This window comes from Heterodontus francisci, chromosome 20 (assembly GCF_036365525.1).
Source record: "Heterodontus francisci isolate sHetFra1 chromosome 20, sHetFra1.hap1, whole genome shotgun sequence".
Classification (NCBI taxonomy): domain Eukaryota; kingdom Metazoa; phylum Chordata; class Chondrichthyes; order Heterodontiformes; family Heterodontidae; genus Heterodontus; species Heterodontus francisci.
Genome location: NC_090390.1, coordinates 20,006,946 through 20,023,355, shown reverse-complemented (window position 1 = coordinate 20,023,355; position 16,410 = coordinate 20,006,946). Strand labels below are relative to the sequence as shown.

Genomic DNA, 16,410 nt, shown 5'->3' with positions numbered 1-16,410 from the left:
TTGTTAACAGTACTAGATATGAATGTGATGGAAACCATTTTAGAATAAAGAATTTTCACTGCAATTGCAAACATCCAGTTTGATATCATTTAGCGAGACCACAATGGATTTTCACTATATTTAATATAACTCAAACCGACATTTTAACAAAAAAAGTCAATAAGACTGCACCAATAAAACAGTTGTTGAACCGAGCCACAGAGAGGAAGGCTCAGACCTGAAGAGAACAAACACTATGTATCACATACATGCACACAAAGAATTTTATCAAGAAATAATGCCAGCATCTGAGAAAACACATGAGGACCCTTCGTTTCTGCCTCAGGTGAACTGTTGATCTTTCAGATGCTGATGGCTTTAATGTGTTTCCACAGCTTTCTGCTTTTATTTTAGATTTCCACCATTTGCAGTTATTCTTTTAATCTGATTAAGAACTGGAACCTCTTCCAGTGTCTGAAGGAATCTTAGTGAAATAATTATGAGTAACCCAGAGGTGTTTATAGTAATTCCTGTGGTGGTTGGAGGGGTGGGGTAGGTGTGGGAAATTGCTCTGGTTACCTTGAGTGGGGTGTCAGATCCTTTAGCCATCCCCTGTGCTGGGCCCAGTTGCTTCTTGTTACTCAAGATGGGGGTGCTGAATTCTCTCACTGTATAAGATCCTATTGTTCCCAGTTACTCTGGGGTTGGGTATCAGACCCTCTCCCCCTGCAGGGATCAGTTGCTTTGGGATTAGGGTTGCCAGCCTTCCAGGTTTACCCATGTTTCAGATGAGACATTAAACTGAGGCCCTGTCTGCCCACTCAGGTGGATGTAAAAAGATCCCATGGCAATATTTTGAAGAACAGCAGGGGAGTTATCCCTGGTGTGCCTGGGGCCAATACTTGTTCCTCAATCAATACCACAAAAACAGATTATCCCACTGTTTGTGGGAGCTTGCTGTGCACAATTTGACTGCTGTGTTTCCTACATTAAATAATATTTATTTATGAATAACAGCACAGTATTCTTCAAAGGATTTTCTAAGAATTGTTTTCACTTATTTAAATGCTCTATTGTATAAAAATAAAATGTATTTTTTCTTTAGCCAATTCATTGCTATGTTTTTTTCCTACACAACAGAGACTACACTTCAAAAGTACTCCATTGGCTGTGAGGTGCTTTGGGACATCCTGGGGTTTTGAAAGGGTGATATAACTGCAGGCGTTTCTTTTAGAGTCTCCAGGAAATGAAGATTAATCTCCTGGACGCTGAAGCAAGCAAACCCTGGAGAAAAATAATAAGGGCATTTAATAAAAGATACTGGGGTGAATTTTACAGACCCCCCACCCACCCGATGTCGGGGGTCATGGAAGGGGGAGATGGAAAATGCCCCCGGCAGAGGCCCGCTAAGAGGCTCAATGCCAGGAAGGCCAAGCCCGATATTGTCGGTGGCGGCAAGGCCTCGTGGCGGCCCCCCCCCGCCGCTCGGTGACAGGAACAGAATTTAAATATGTAAAACAATGCAAGCTAACAAATTAATCACTTACGTGCTCTCACCGGCCATCCCGCTCCGATATTGGTGCCGGTGGCTGGCATTTCTGTGCCTGCGGATGTCCGTCTGGAGATCCGATGCGAGACACTGGGGGGGAGCAGGTAAATATTTCAGTGGTGGGGGGGTGGGGGGCAGTGCGGGGTCAGCCTATTCTGATTGGTCTAGCGGATGGTGGCAAGGAGTTGAAGTTAAAAGTTTATAAACTTTGGTGGGGGAAGGTCAGGTACACTAGGTAAGTATTTTGATGGGGGAGAGGGCAAGGGATGAACTGTATGGTTATTGTGGGGGGAAGTGGGAGAGGGGCTAGAAACATTTTGTTTATTTTTTAAATTAAATTTGAAATACTATTTCTTTAAATATGTAAACTAAATGGAAGGCCTGGAAGCCCTTTAAAAATGGCGCCGGTGCCTGCGCAGTAGCACCTGATGCTGTTGCCAGGGACGGACCGCCCACCTCTTCCACATCATCTGGGGGGTATAGTCCACCCCAGCCATTTAAATGAGCCACCTCGTTTAATATCGCGGCACTCCGCAATGGGCAATCCGCATGGGCGGTCCACCATTTTTGAAGCTTGTCGCTGAGATCGGCTGTGAGCATTTAAAATCCAGCCCACTAATTTTTCATATTCTTTGAATGCTTGTTTATTAATTATAGATATATTGGAAATGGGAAAGAAAGGCTATTTGTACAGCACTGTTGGAGGTGGGCGGTCATGTGATAAAACCTCAGGAATACGTCCAACCAGAGTTGGAAACTCTACCCGGGATGGAGGGGAGGTTGTGTCAGACCTATCTCCAGAACAAGGCGTTGTTGCTTCTGTTTACCCTGGGGTGTGGATGAGACCCTTTCCCAATACAGGGCCCAGTTGCCCCGAGTGAGCACTGGAGGAATGGTATCAGAGTCCCTCTGTATAAGGCCCCTGTAGCCCCTGGTTACCATGTATAGGCTCAGCCTATGCCATTAATCCTGCTCCCTGAACCTTGAAACTGCACTTCAGAGTCGTTGGAGAGTGATTTCCCATCCTAAAGTCTGTAACAGTGACCCTGGGCCCAGGTGTGAGTTCTGGTATCTCCCAGATCTCCACTCCTACCCCACCCCACCCCAGAAACCTGGACCAAACCTCTCCTCCATTGCTGCTTGCGCATTGCTGCTGAATTTCTGACGTTTCAACAATGACGACACTTCAAAAATACTACATTGGTTCTATAGCAGTTGGGACTCCCTGAAGTTGTGAAAGGTGCTATATAAATGCAAGTTCTTCATTTTTTATTCTGTGTGTTCTGAAACCTGCTACTGGCCCTGATTTCCCATATGGGTTTTCTGGATCTCCTTTGAGAGAACCCACCAGAGAAGCAGAGTGAACAGCTGCAAGGTGGCTGTTTCTCTGAGGATTCCATCAAATTCCCACCAAAGTTACAAGAGGCAATCCAGACAGCCCTGATTGGAAATTCAGGGCCATTGTATTTTGCTGAGAAAACTGATAGTTTAAAAGAAATCTTCGGCCAACTGAAAGGGCAAGGGAGAGAGCTGCAGCATGTATAAATTGTGGACTCTTTAAGACAGCAAACACAACATCTGAGTTATTTGATACAGCAGTCTGTTTAGTGTGCTGCATTCATTAAGTTAATCTGGTGATATTTAGGAAGTTGCTGATTGCTAATGAAGAGCCTTCTCTCTAATCTTATACTCGATAATTCAACGTAGCAGAACAGAACTACTACATTCAAGACACTGCAGTTATTTGGAATGTGACTAATTTCTCAGGCAAAATCCTGTCATGATTCATGAAAAGCAACAGTTCTCAATCGTAAATTATGTTGCATCAACAAAAATGCTGGACGAGTAATTATATTGTAAATGTTATAGTTCTGTGATAAATAATAATTAGCAGAAGCCATTCACTGCACTCACAGACTGCCCACTAATGGGTTCTGTTGCAACTTTCACCTTTCCATAATTACTGCTCAAGGTACTTTGATTATCTCCAATTATAATCCATAAATATATATTTGGGTTCTGAGGGCCAAAATATTGTAGGCTTTATATCCTGTAATATAAAGGTGTGCCAGTATTCACTCTTACGTGGAGATGTAGAAATATATCTTTGCATTCCTGAATCTAGCAATAGGACAGGTAAAACCGATTCATTTCTGAGCAATGTAAGGGACTCTTTGCTAATTACAATTATCATCAATGCTGTATAATGCCATTTATTGTAGTATCAAACTCAATTGCTCAAACTGCTGTTTGATTAACTGCAGGAGGTTGTGCACATTGGATTGAGTTAGAACACAGGCCTTTTATCTCTGGTGCTTGGGTTCAAATCCTGCCATGCCAATTGGATGAGAGCTAGTTCCAATAACTGCAAAGGTCTTAAGCAAACTACATTTGGTCAGTCTCAGTCTGATGCCCTGAGATCATGGCTCCCCCATGGGAGCAGGCTGGTGGCAGGGAGGGAGTCGTAAAATTGGGTGCGATGCCTTCCCGCCCCCACTTCAATTTTACCAGGGGCGGAGATTAATCAAGGCCCTTAAGTGGCCAATTAATTGCCATTTCAGGGTCTTCTCCCACCGCCGTTGATATTTTACCAGCGGCGGGCGGGCGCCTGTGGCCCCACAGAAGGCCACAAGGTAAAACCCGGCAGCCTCCTCATGGGCTGTGGTGGAGGGGGCACTCCTGATTAGGCACCCCTGTGCCCCATGGAGGGTTCCCCCCCGAAGCCCTAACCAACCTCAATAGACTACACGCCACCCCGTACCCACCAACTGACCCCCAATGCCTTGCCAGGACCCAGCCAATTGTCCCCGGCGAGGCCCCAAAACTTACCTCTCTTCTGGGGCCGACATCCACAATCCTGCTGTTGGCTGGGTGCAGTCCCAGAAGTGGCCACTGCTCCCGGTGGAGCTGCTGGGGCTGAGAACTGCTGGCCCGCTGATTGGCCGGCAGCTCCTAGAGACAGGACTTCCTGCCTCAGAGAGGTGGAAGTCCTGCCTAAATCCAATTACGGGCCTGGAGAGCGTAAAATCCTAGTGTGGTTCCCCAAGCCCGGTGGAGGCAGGCTCGCCCCCGATTTTTTAGCTGGTGGGCGGGGCCTCCCACCCAACCTAAAATTCTGGTCCAAAGTTCACAATGGAAAGCATTTCTGAATTTCATCAATTGAGGTGACCAACCCCTATTGCAATGCAGATTTAGCTGTCTGGGAATGGAACAACAGAAAGACTTGCATTTATGCAGTGCTTTTCACAACTTCAGGAAGTCCCAAAGTGCTTCACAGCCAATGATTACACTGGCACACTGGGGTGACAGGGGGTGACAGGGGGTCTCTAGTTTTTCTTCACTATTGTTGAGGGGTCAAGGCCCATGCTATAGGACAACACCAGATAGAGAACAGTAAAAGAGCTGAGGTAAATCAGAAAGATGTAATTAGGTCACCCCAAGTTAGTGTTTTAAAACTGAAGGGAAAGAAAAGACGAAGGGAAGCAAAGAATTTTACAGTTGTGGAACCAGGGAAAGAATGAAATAGAATATGAGATTATGCAACGATCTTGATTTCAACATTGTGGTGACACACTGGAGAATGGTGTATGCAGATTAGAAGAATGAAGAGAGGAAAGTTTAAAGAGGCATTGACCAGAGTACCAATAAAATAAGAAAACATTGCAGAGAGAGGGAGGGAAATTACAGTCGAGGGGCAGATGAGGAATTGCATGTTGAGTTTTCTTTTCGCATATTGCACAGAAGTGCAAGTGAGGTGCTGAATGTGCTTCCGCTGAAAGGGGAGCAGTGTTTACAACTGTTAAATTCCCTTCAAAAAGGAAAGAGTTAAGAGTTATTGGTGGGGGAAAGAAGAGTTTGTCATGAAAGAGGAAACTGAGGCAACTTTGTCAACAGCGGACACGTGGGTGTTCTGTTTGAATCAACGGAGATACATAAGCCACAGATGTCAATATTTAAAGAAGAACTAAGGGCGAAGCTATCAAAGCTGACAGACAACAGCTGTCACTTAGACTTGAGAGAAACATGCAGCTTGACCATCTGAAATGGGAGCTGCTGATGTTAAGATGGAGACAGGGAGGGACAAGTGGAGGTGAGTTTATTTTTATTTTTAAAAAGTCATAGCTGCCTGATCATAATCCTGGAAGGGCAACCCCTCCAGGGAATGGCCAGTGGCTGTAGCTGTGGCCCAACAGCTGTTATGGGTCCGGGATGAGGTGGGGTCGGTCCCTTGCATGATCCATCAGACCCCACCACCTGTCTCCCACCCACGTTAAGCATGGAAGCTGGTGGCGCCAAATTGCGCTGCCACCTGCCTCTGACCTGGACCCTGACCCTTTCAAAGATGCAGCCCAGAGATAGAGATAGAGACTGGAATTTTACCAGTTCCTTGGCAATGAGCTGGGAGGTGGGAAGACCCCCAAAATGGCATGGGAAGTTGTTGGGGCATGCCCATTGTCTTTGAACTGCCATTTTGCCAGCGGCGGGAAAGGTGGCAGATGTGCCACCTGCCAGGAGCTCAATTGAGCCATTTATGTGGCCAATTAAAAGCCTCTTCCCATCTCCATGGGCATTTTGTCAGCAATGGGTGTGCCCACAGCCACAAGGGGAGACAGTCCAGTGCAACCTGGGGCCCCCCAGTGACAATGGCTTCCCCGCGGCAAAGACACTGCCTACCCTCAGTGACACCCCTGACTACCCCAATCGCTGGGGCTTGCCAGCCTGGCCCCAGCATCCACAGACCTCACTTACCTGTTTTCGAGGACACACGGCCATTGAGGCGCACTCAACCTGCAAGTGCAGCCTCAACAATGGCCACCGCTAGCAGTGGCGCTGCTGAGGCTGCTGAGTTGCCAGCCCTCTGATTGGGCCGCTAGCTCTTGGGGGCTACTGTCCTTAATATGGACAGCAGCCCCGGCAGCAGCCACTTAAGTGGCCGCTGCCAGGAAGATGCCTCCCTGGGTCCCGCCACTGACCGAAGCGGGCTCGCCTCCAACTTTTGGCCCCAGCAACAGGACCCCAACCTTCACAGTAAAATTCAGCCTATAGAGACACTATGTGGTGATTGTATCACTTGTAAAAATCAAGGACTTTTCCTGCAAATAAAAAGTAAAGACAAACATGACATTTTAGGAATGGAATTGGGCCAAGAGTATTGAAAAAAGGCTTACTGCAAATGTAGAAGATATTAAATATGAGTTAGCAGGTATTAATGACATATGAAGAGAGATTTGGTCGACTAGGCTTGTATTCGCTAGAGTTTATTAGAAGAATGAGAGGGGATCTCATAGAAAGCTACAAAATGTTAACAGGACTGGACAGACTAGATGCAGGAAGGATGTTCCCGATGGTGGGGGAGTCCAGGACCAGGGGTCACAGTCTAAGCATAAGGTAAGCCATTTAGGACAGAGATGAGGAGAAATTTCTTCACCCAGGCAGTGGTGAACCTGTGGAATTCTCTACCACGGAAAGTAGTTGAGGCCAAATCATTAAATATATTCAAGAAAGAGTTAGATATAGTTTTTAGAGCTAAAGGGATCAAGGGATACGGGGAGAAAGCAGGAACAGGGTGCTGAGTTTGGATGATCAGTCATGATCATATTGAATAGCGGAGCAGACTCGAAGGGCCGAATGGCTTACTCCTGCTCCTATTTTTCTATGTTTCTATGTTTCTAATATAGTAATTAACCCTCAAACAGAATACACACTTCACTTACCTGGAAGCCTGTGAGTGTTGGGAATGAACCCATAACCATGGATCCAGTGAATCCCACCTGTCTGAATTTGTCTGAATGAGAATTCAGTTTCACTGGTAACCGGTCATCAGGGTTCCATTATCAAGGCCCATTTGACCAATCAACAACCTGAGTTAAGTTTTGAAGGTGTCATGGTAAGTTTTGATATCTACATGAAAAATAAGTTTGCTCTTGCATTATGAGGAGAACATTTGCGAAATATATTCAACACACTTTCCAATACTGGAAGTAATGCAGACAGTGATAAGGTTGAGAAAGACCTAATTAACCAATCAGCAGGCCAAACAGTACATGATGCTGTTTGTAGACATTTATGCCAAGAAATATAAAATTTGGCTTCATGGACACAGAATGTGAAAGAAAAACTATGGATTAAAGAAGGACGTTTGTGCAAAATTTAATGGCACCAATGCCCGGAGAAAGAGGGCCACTGTCTGAGATTTTAAAATGGGCCAAAGCTTTTGATCTAGCTGAATGTTGTGAAGTGGATGTGGAGACTGAGCAACAAATCTTGATCAACTAGATAAACATTGAGTGCAATCCACATTGCACCAAGACAAGATCAATCAACTTCAATCAGATATCTTATTACTCAACTGGAAAATCACCTTGACACTGTCACTTGTGCAGCAAAGGGCAACAATGTCATACGTGTGGAGACAAATCAATTCTCTTGTGTGCTGTCAGACACAGAAATATACTCAGTCAAAACAACACAATTTGCAGCAATGTACTGGCATGGAATATGTTGTACAGAGCTCTGGAGGTGTTGATGCATGTGCTAAATCTTTTGAGTTTTCATTATGCTAGATATGCTTGTGTTCTGTGCCTCTGATTTGTGTAGTAGGTGAGCACTGTCTTCACATGTCCAAGAGTGCTTTCACTTTCTCAGATATTCAGTTGAATGTGTATCATAGAATCATAGAGCAGTACCGAACAGAAGGAGGCCGTCTGGCCTATCGAGTCTGTGCCAGCTCTTTCGAAGAACAATTCAGTTTGCCCATTGACTGTATCTGTTTCCACCATCGCAAATCCTCACCACTCACTGGGTAAACAAGCTTTTCCTCATGTCACCTCTGCTTCTTTGCTAATCACCTTAAATCTGTGTCTTCTGGTTATTGAGCCATTAGTCATTGGAAACAATTTCTCTCTATCTACAGTGTCCAAACCCTTCATGATTTTGAATACTTCTATCAAATCTCCTCTTAACCTTCTCTGCTCCAAGGAGAACAACCCAACTCTTCTAGTCTATCCATGTAGTTGTAATCCCCCATTGCTTGAACCATTCAAGTAAATCACTTCCATACTCTCTCCAAAGCCTTCACACTCTTCCATAGATATGGTGCTCAGAATTGGACAGAAAATTCCAGCTGGGACTGAAACACTGTTTTAAATAGCTTTAGCATAACTTCCTGGCTTTTGTACTCTATGCTAGTGCAATGTTTTCAGGGAACTAACAAGAGCCCTCTTTACTTCACTTACAGTTTTATCTTGTACTTTCACAAGATCCTTATTGTTACACGGTCATAGAGTCATTACAGAAGAGAAGGATGCCATTCAGCCCATTGAGTCCATGTCGACTCTCTGCAGAACAATCCGGTCAGTTCCATTCCCCCACTCAATCCCTTAGCCCTGCAAGTTTATTTCCCTCAATTGCCTACCAATTTCATAGAAAGACTTTGATTTAAGCTTTAGCTGCCAAACTGATCCATTACTGATCCATCTTGGCATCCTCTTGAGGTCCCCAGCATCACAAATGTCAGTCTTCAATAAGATTCACTCCATGTGACATCAAAAAATGGCTGAGAGCACTGAATACAGCAAAGGCAGTATCCCAGCTGTAGTACTGAAGACGTGCTCCAGAACCAGTCGTACCCAGAGTCAAGTTGTTCCAGTACACCTACAACACTGGCATCTACCCGACAAAGTGGAAAATTGCCCAGGTATGTCCTGTCCACAAAAAGCAGGACAAATCCAATCCAGCCAATTACTGTCCCATCAGTCTACTCTCGATCATCAGCAAAGTGATGAAGGGTGTAGTTGACAGTGCTATCAAGCAGCACATACTCACCAATAATGTACACACTGGTGTTTAGATTGGATTCCACCAGGACTGCTCAGCTCCAGAACTCATTGCAACCGCAGTCCAAACATGGACAAAGAAGCTGAATTCCAGCGGTGAAGTGAAAGTGTCTGCCCTTGACATCAAGGCAGTTTTAAACTGAGTGTAGCATTAAGGAGCCCTAATAAAATTAAAGTCAATGGGAATCAAGGGGGAAATCTCTCCACTGGCTGGAATCATACCTAGCACAAAGGAACATGGTTGTGGTTGTTGGAAGCCAATCATTTCAGATGCAGGACATCACTGCAAGAGTTCCTCAGGGTAGTGTCCTAGGCCCAACCATATTCAGATGCTTCATCAGTGACCTTCCCTCCATCATAAGGTCAGAAGTGGGGATGTTCACTGGTGATTGAACAATGTTCAGCACTACTCACGACTCCTCAGATAATGAGGCAGTCTGTGTCCACATGCAGCAAGACCTGGACGACATTCAGGCTTGGGCTGATAAGTGGCAAGTAACATTTTCACCACATAGGTGCCAGGCAATGACCAAGATTCTGGGTTCAAGTTCCATTTTAGGGCTTGAGCACAAAAATCAAGGTGGACACTCCAGTGCAGTACTGAGGGAATGCTGCATGGTTAGAGGGGCTGCCTTTTGGATGAGATGTTAAACCCAGGCCCCATCTAGCTGCACAGTTGGATGTAAAAGATCCCACAGCACTATTTCCAAGAAGAGAAGGGGATTTATCCCTGGTGTCCTGGCCAATATTTAGCCCTTAATCAGCATCACAAAAACAGATTATCTGGTCATTATCACATTGCTGTTTATGCTGTGTGCAAATTAGCTGTCACAGTTCCTACAATGCAACATTCATGTAGTATAAGGGCTTGAAAAGGGTTAATGTTTGAGACAGTGAGAGTAAACCTCTCCCATTGTAGTGATAATGATATAATAGTCCATGGGTATTTGGCTGGGAAGAAGCTAGAAACAACATTAGATGCATTGGCTTGACAGGCTTGTGGAGAGTGTAGGTAGTTATATCTATATATAATAAATGGATTACTCTTTAGCCCTACAAAGAACCCAAGACTTCTCTAAACAACACTCAATTTATGCTACTACAATACACAATATGGCGGCAGTGTTAAAAACACCCAGAAGTTAATGAAAGATCTCACTTTGTACAGTAGCGCCAAGAAGACATAAGATCTCGAAGGGAGACTGCGACAAGCTCCAGAGCTGCTCCATGGCCAAAGGAAGAGATGGACTGTCGGTGAGTCAACCGTGCAGGCGTTCACGACAGAAGCGTGGTGGTCTAAGCAAATCAAGAATCCAGGGATCGGGCGAGTCACGGTACCGGTAGTCGGGGATCGGGTAAGAAAAGGGTGAAGTAATTTTCTAGTGGTGCACTGGGCACAGAGAAAGAAAACAAATCCTTTACTAGGGCTGTCCATGACGGCGAAGAGCGGGAAACCCTCGGAAAGCGCTGGAACTCCCGAAAAGAGCAGGGACAACTCCATTAAAGCAAGCACGCCTAAAAAGAAAAAGAAAATTTCTTAAAGAAAGGATAACACTCTAAATAAAAAGAAGTCTAGCAAAGAACAATTCGAAACATATGATGCCTGAAAGCTTCCAGAATTAGGAAGGACCCAATCAGATACAGAATTGGTCAATGTGGAGAAAATGATTTGTAAGATTTAGAATAGCTTCTCACCTACACACTAAATCAGAGGCTGAGCAAGTTAATAATCTTTTATACTCAGTGGGGGCCATTGCTGGTGATGTGATTGTAAGGCAAGGCAAAAATTAAGCTTCAGACAAATTTGAAGATGTGTTACAAGCACTCGACAAATATTTTAATTCGAGAAGTAATAAGATCCTGGAAAGAGCAAAGTTTAATAAGAGAGTCCAGAAGATGAGAGAATCCATGGATGCTTTCATTAATAATTTGTATAGATTGGCTGAAGGATGCAAGTACAAAGAACTAAAGTCTGAGTTGATCAGGGACCGAAAAATAGTGGGAATAGCTGATGAGTCCTTGTCAGACCGCTTGCAGTCCAAAGATGACCTCACACTCAAGAAAGTAATTCAGATGGTGTGACAGGCAGAAATCCAAACCAAACAGAGCTACTCTGAGGCCTGAAGGGAGACCTTGGATCAGAGAAAATATGATGACGGTTCAGTTCCTGAAGGCCAGGATGGAAAAGCTATCTCCGGATAAGAAGGTACACCTAGGTGAGAGGGTGCAAGACACCGTGAAACCGTTCCAGTGCTGTGGAGCCAGAAAGATCCACAGATGTGATCAGCATCCTGCTAATAAAATGGAATGCTTTAATTGCAAAAAGACAGGCCACTTCGGAAAGATGTGCCAGAGCAAGACCTCTTCTCTCAACTTTACAAAACAAAAAGCCTTCACACATAGAGAGGTGGATCAACTTCCAGTGGAAGATAAACCAGGAGACTTCTGAGGGGAAATTAATGACCCCAGTCAAGGATTTTGGATGGCAGACATCTATATCAATGGACATATTACTAATTTCAAATTGGACACAGGTACAAGTGTCACAGTTTTGTCAGACCAAGAGCCATGGTTGACGAGACATTGCTTACAACCAGCGGACACACAGTTGTATGGTCCAGGAGGGATCCAACTGAAGGTGAAGGGTAAGTTTCAAGCAACTCTCCAATATAAAGGAAGACAGATTATGGAAACCCGATACATATTGAAAAACCAAGAATTTTCCCTATTAAGCAGAAAATCAGTCTTAGACCTACATCTATTGAAAAAGGTAGATGACGTCAAACAGCCAAATATAAACAGTCGCTTTCAAGCAGACTATCCCAAACTATTTTTGGTTCTAGGAAGGCTGAAGACAGAGTATAGAATTATGCTGAATGAAGATGCCAGACCGGTATGTACCTTTACACCCAGAAAGATACCACACCTGTTGATGAGCCAAGTACAAAATCAGCTGGAAGAGATGACCAGAATGGGAGTTATTTCTCCTGTCATAAAACTAACAGAGTGGTGTTCACCTATAGTTCCAGTTCTGAAATCAAATGGCACTCTTCATATCTGTGTGGATTTAATGCAGCTTAACAAAGCAGTGAAAAGGGAAATTCATCCTTTTTTCATCAGTAGACAAAAGCCTAGCGAAGCTATCCAAAAGCATAATTTTCACTAAACTTGATGTGAATAGTGGCTTTTGGCAGGTTCTGTTGGGCGAGAAGTCAAGATTACTCACAACATTTATCACACCATTTGGAAGATTTTGCTTCAATCATTTACCATTTGGTATAACATCTGCACATGAGATCTTCCAAAGGACCATGCCCAACATTCTGCAAGGCCTCAAAGGGGTGATATGTCACGTGGATGACATTCTGGGGCATGGAGCTTCCATCGAAGAACATGACCAGAGAGTAAAAGCAGTTTTAAGACATCTTCAGGGAGAAGGACTCATGCTTAACGACGTGTCAATTTGTTTCTTGGGGCATATGGTAAGTAACAGTGGCATAATGGCAGACCCACAAAAGACAAGAGCCATTAATGAGTTTCCAGTTCCAACTTCTATCCAACAGCTCCAATGATTTCTTGGAATGGTGAATCAGTTAGCTAAATCTTTACCCCATCTAGCGCAGGTAACCGAGCCATTAAGACAACTCTTGAAAAAAGATCAAGCGTGATGCTGGAGTTCACATCAAGAACAGGCATCCCAAAAGATTCAAGAAATGCTCTTTCGCCTTCTTTGAATAAAACAAAAGTGTGGCGGACAATAGTTCCCTGGTACATTCTCCATGGCAATGCCTCGACCAATCAGAGTCAACTGGCCAACCAATCAGCAACCTTTCTCATGAAGTATAAATTGTTGCTTCCTATGAAATTTGGCATTCTTGCATCTGTCCTTATGAGTGCAAGACGAAAAGCTTCGACAGCATGTCTCTTTTTTCAGTAATACTCAATTTTACAGTAGTTAAGCTTAACTATAAATAGTTTATAGCTACTATGCTAAACTAAGAGAATAAATAATATCTTTTTCTAACTCTTCTCCCTTTTCCAACATCTACAGAAGGACTCTAGCCTGACAATCTCTCTTTGAAGTCTGCTGGCAGATTTACTGATCTGAAAAACACAGGCTGATCAATAACTACTAAAAAGTCACTGACACTCAGTTAATTTAAATAACTGTTCAATGGGAAAAATCTACTGACAAAGTATATCTGAAAAAATATGCCAGATTTGCCTTTGAATTGAATGGCTTGGTTCCTCCTTAAAGTTCCTATTTAACAGCAGCCACAGATTCAGCCTCAATTCTATCAAAATGAGCTGAAACACTGCTGTGAGAGAAGCTTGTTTCTAACTAGTTTAGACACTGTGACAAAAGGAAAGATGTTATGTCAAGCTAAGTCTTAAACAGAATTGTTTCACTTTTTATTCACTATATCACGATTGAAAATTAGCAATTTGATAATTAGCAAGAAGCTAATAATCATAATAGATTTTCTCAGTGTAACAAATCAATCCTTGTCGATTCCAGGTATCCATGGAATACTAATAATTAATCCAATTCTCAAGTAAAGCTCCACTAAGTCCAGATCTGTTTATTTCCATTTGGCACAAAAACACCTTCTCCACAGCTTGGTAAATTATTTTACATCATTATTGCTAATTGTGACTTTGGGCAACAGAATAAAATGGGAGACATCCCTCTGAAAGTAATTTCTATTGAAGTCCATTGAAAATGGGGAGAGGTATATCATGGGTGGCTGATCCAATACCTCCTGTTTTATATCATCAATCAAAGTCAAAATTACCCCATCTAGTCTAGCAATCCACTGGTCTTAGCTGGCGTGTTTGTCATGAGGGGAAAGCCTAGTTGTCTACTTACATAGGATTGCATAGAATATACAGCACAGAAACAGGCTATTCAGACCAACTAGTCCATGCTGGCATTTATGCTCCACTGCTCCCATCCTTCCTCATCTAAATCTATCATCGTAACACTCTACTCCCTTCTCCCTCATACATTTTCTAGTCTTCCCTTCTATTGCTATTTCTATCGCTTCAACTATCTCCCTGTGGTAACGAGTTCCACGTTCTCACCACTCTTTGGGTAAAGAAGTTTTTTTTAAATTCCCTATTGGATTTCTTGGTAAGAATCTGATATTGATGGCTTCTAGTTATGCTGTTCCCCACAAGTGGAAATATTCTCTCTGTATCCACTCTATCAAAACCTTTCATAGTTTTAAAGACCTCTATTAGGTCACCGCTCAGCCTTCTATTTTCAAGAGAAAAGCGACTCAGCCTGTCAATCCTTTCTAGATATTTATAACCACACATTTCTGGTATCACCCTTGTAAATCTTCTCTACACCCTCTCCGTGGAGAAGGTGTTTTTGTGCCAAATGAAAGTAAACAGATTAATTATTAGTATTCCATGGATACCTGGAATTGACAAGGATTGATTTGTTACCCCTAGAGTAATATAGCAACCGGAACTGCATGCAGTTCTCTAAGTGTGATCTAACCAAGGCTCGATACAGGTTTAGCATAACTTCCCTACTTTTCAATTCTATCCCTCTAGAAATACAGCCTAGTGCTTGGTTTGCTTGTTTTATGCTAACCTATGGCGCAACTTTTAGTGATTGGTGCATTTGTACTCCGAAATTCCTTTGTCCCTCTACCCCACTTAGGCTTGCACCTCCCAAGTAATAAGTGACCTCTCTACTCTTCCTACTAAAATGTACAACCTTACATTTGTCTGTGTTGAACTTCATGTGCCAATTATTTGCCCATTCTGCAAGTTTATTAATGTTCTCTTCAGTATTGACTAACACCACCCCCCACCCCCCAATTTGGTGTCATCTGCAAATTTAGAAATTGTGTTTTTGATTCCAAAATCCAAATCATTGATGTAAATTGTGAACAGCAGTGGTCCCAGTACTGATCCTTGTGGAACTCCACTTCCTCCCTTCTGCCACTCTGAATAACTACTCTTTACTCCCACTCTGCTTTCTGTCTTGAAGCCAGCTAGCAATCTATTCTGCCACTTGTCCCCTGACTCCACATTCTCTGATCTTATTCATTAGTCTATTATGGGGCACCTTACTGAAGGTTTTTTGAAAATCCAGGTAAATTACATCTACTACATTACCATTGTCCACTCTCTGTTATCTTCTCAAAACATTCAATAAGGTTGAACTATATCTCTGAACTGAACTGAACTGAACTGTTGGTCAAGCAAGATCTTGAGCTGACTGATCTATAATTCCCTAGGCACATTCTGCCTCCCTTCCTAAGTATAGGAATTGCATTAGCCATCTGCCCCATACAGCTCAAACACTACGAATCACAATACAAATGAGCTTGTTCCAGTAGTCAGGTGTTTCATCTCTAATTTTAAAGGTAGTGGGTTTATGCCTCATTCCCAAGACACGAAAAGTGTGCAGTCTGGCACTCGAATGTAGTCTTGAGGGAGTGCTGTGTTGGCAGTAGATTAATTCATTAGTTTAAATTTCAACACCCATCTGCCTGTTTAGATGGACATTATTTGAAGAGGAGGCAAACTGAAAAGCAGTGATTGGTTGATGAGTATTCCTCTTTATTTCTCTCTAAACTTGGAAACTGCTTTAAACTAGAAGCCAGAAAATGTAAAAATTCAATCAGTTAAAAATCACAGAACGTGAATTAATCATGAGTATGAGCATAGAGCAGGTCTAGAACTGTTAATTAATATTAAACAAGGTACTAACTAGATTCTAAAAGGGAGTTGAGTTTTTTTAAATTTTAGATCATGGATGGCCAGCTGAAATCTGTTGCTTGCAATTCCAGTGCCACACGGGAACTTCAGGATGCTGCACGTGCCTTGGGGGAACTACATGTGTAGGAAGTGTCTCCAGCTCGAGCTCAGGATTTTCGAAGTTGAGGGACAGCTGAATTGACTGCAGAGCATCAGGGACGATGAGAGTTTCCTGGATCGTATGTTCCAGGAGGTGGTCACCCCACAGGCAGTAAGAGTTCAGGAAAGTAGGTGGGTGGCCATCCAGAAGAGTAGGAGGTGCAGGAG

At 43.3% G+C, this 16,410-nt stretch overlaps 1 protein-coding gene across 1 annotated transcript in view; it reads right to left on the bottom strand.

Moving 5' to 3' along the window:
• The window catches only part of LOC137380511 (catenin alpha-3-like), a 2,550,805-nt gene that overhangs the window by 1,320,252 nt on the left and 1,214,143 nt on the right, over positions 1-16,410 (bottom strand). The window lies entirely within an intron of this gene.